The sequence below is a fragment of the Arachis duranensis genome, chromosome 6, assembly GCF_000817695.3.
Source record: "Arachis duranensis cultivar V14167 chromosome 6, aradu.V14167.gnm2.J7QH, whole genome shotgun sequence".
Taxonomy (NCBI): Eukaryota; Viridiplantae; Streptophyta; class Magnoliopsida; order Fabales; family Fabaceae; genus Arachis; species Arachis duranensis.
In genome coordinates this window covers 25,508,831-25,511,316 of record NC_029777.3, presented here as the reverse complement: position 1 = coordinate 25,511,316, position 2,486 = coordinate 25,508,831, and positions in this window count along the sequence as shown.

Here is a 2,486-nt window from a genome sequence, read left to right as displayed (position 1 = left end):
CTAGCCACGGGCTTGAGGTCATGCCTTCTCAGTTGAACCGACTTTCCTCTTGAGTCTCTCTTCCATTGAGCGCCCTCTTCACAAGTGTCTATGAGGACTTGGTCCAACCTTTGTTGAAAGTTGACCCTTCTAGTGTAAGGGTGTTCATCTCCTTGCATCATGGGCAAGTTGAATGCCAACCTTACATTTTCCGGACTAAAATCCAAGTATTTCCCCTGAACCATTGTAAGCTAATTCTTTGGGTCCGGGTTCACACTTTGATCATGGTTCTTGGTGATCCATGCATTAGCATAGAATTCTTGAACCATTAAGATTCTGACTTGTTGAATGGGGTTGGTAAGAACTTCCCAACCTCTCCTTCGGATCTAATGTCGGATCTCCGGATATTCACTCTTTTTGAGTTTGAAAGGGACATCGGGGATCACTTTCTTCATGGCCACAACTTCATAGAAGTGGTCTTGATGCACCCTTGAGATGAATCTCTCCATCTCCCATGACTCGGAGGTAGAAGCTTTTGCCTTCCCTTTCCTCTTTCTAGAGGTTTCTCCGGCCTTGGATGCCATAAATGGTTATGGAAAAACAAAAAGCAATGCTTTTACCACACCAAACTTAAAAGGTTTGCTCGTCCTCGAGCAAAAGAAGAAAGAAGAGAAAAAAAGAAGAAAGAAGAGTGTAGAAGAAGAAGAAATAGAGGAGATGGAGGTGGCTTTGTGGTTCGGCCAAAGGGGGAGAAGTAATGTTTAGGTTGTGTGAAAATGAAGGGGTGAAGATGGGTTTATATAGGAGTGGAGAGGGGGTGTATGGTTCGGCTATGTGAGGGTGAGTTTGGGAGGGAAGGTGGTTTGAATTTGAATGGTGAGGTAGGTGGGGTTTTTATGAAGGATGGATGTGAGTGGTGAAGAGAATAGTGGGATTTGATAGGTGAAGGTTTTTGGGAAAGAGGTGTTGAGGTGATTGGTGAATGGGTGAAGAAGAGAAAGAGTGGTGGGGTAGGTGGGGATCCTGTGGGGTCCACAGATCCTGAGGTGTCAAGGAAAATTCATCCCTGCACTAAGTGGGGAGCAAAAATGCTCTTTATGCCAATTCTGGCGTTAAACACCGGGCTGGTGCCCATTTCTGGCGTTTAACGCCAGCTTCTTGCCCTTTCTTGGCGTTTAACGCCAGTCTGGTGCCCCTTTCTGGCGTTAAACGCCCAGAATGGTGCCAGACTGGGCGTTAAACGCCCAATTGCTGCCCTTACTGGCGTTTAAACGCCAGCAAGGTTTTCCTCCAGGGTGTGCTATTTTTCATTCTATTTTTCATTCTGTTTTTGCCTTTTCAATTGATTTTGTGACTTTCCATGATCATCAACCTACAGAAAACATAAAATAACAAAGGAAAAATAGATAAATATAACATTGGGTTGCCTCCCAACAAGCGCTTCTTTATTGTCAGTAGCTTGACAGTGGGCTCTCATGGAGCCTCACAGATACTCAGAGCAATGTTGGAACCTCCCAACACCGAACTTAGAGTTTGAATGTGGGGGTTCAACACCAAACTTAGAATTTGGTTGTGGCCTCCCAACACCAAACATAGAGTTTGACTGTGGGGGCTCTGTTTGGCTCTCTTTTGAGAAAAGCTCTTCATGCTTCCTCTCCATGGTTACAGAGGGATATCCTTGAGCCTTAAACACAAGGGATTCTTCATTCACTTGAATGATCGATTCTCCTCTGTCAACATCAATCACAGCCTTTGCTGTGGCTAGGAAGGGTCTGCCAAGGATGATGAATTCATCCATGCACTTCCCAGTCTTTAGGACTATGAAATCAGCAAGGATGTAATGGTCTTCAACTTTTACCAGAACATCCTCTACAAGTCCATAAGCTTGTTTTCTTGAATTGTCTGTCATCTCTAGTGAGATTTTTGCAGCTTGTACCTCAAAGATTCCTAGCTTCTCCATTAAAGAGAGACGCATAAGGTTTATGCTTGACCCTAGGTCACACAGAGCCTTCTTGAAGGTCATGGTGCCTACTGTATAAGGTATTGAGAACTTTCCAGGGTCCTGTCTCTTTTGAGGTAATCTCTGCCTAGACAAGTCATCCAGTTCTTTGGTGAGCAAAGGAGGTTCATCCTCCCAAGTCTCATTACCAAATAACTTGTCATTTAGCTTCATGATTGCTCCAAGGTACTTCGCAACTTGCTCTTCAGTGACATCTTCGTCCTCTTCAGAGGAAGAACACTCATCAGAGCTCATGAATGGCAGAAGTAAATCCAATGGAATCTCTATGGTCTCAGTGTGAGCCTCAGATTCCCATGGTTCCTCATTAGGGAACTCATTGGAGGCCAGTGGATGTCTATTGAGGTCTTCCTCAGTGGCGCTCACTGCCTCTTCCTCCTCTCCAAATTCGGCCATGTTGATGGCCTTGCACTCTCCTTTTGGATTTTCTTCTGTATTGCTTGGAAGAGTACTATGAGGGAGTTCAGTAACTTTCTTACTCAGCTGACCC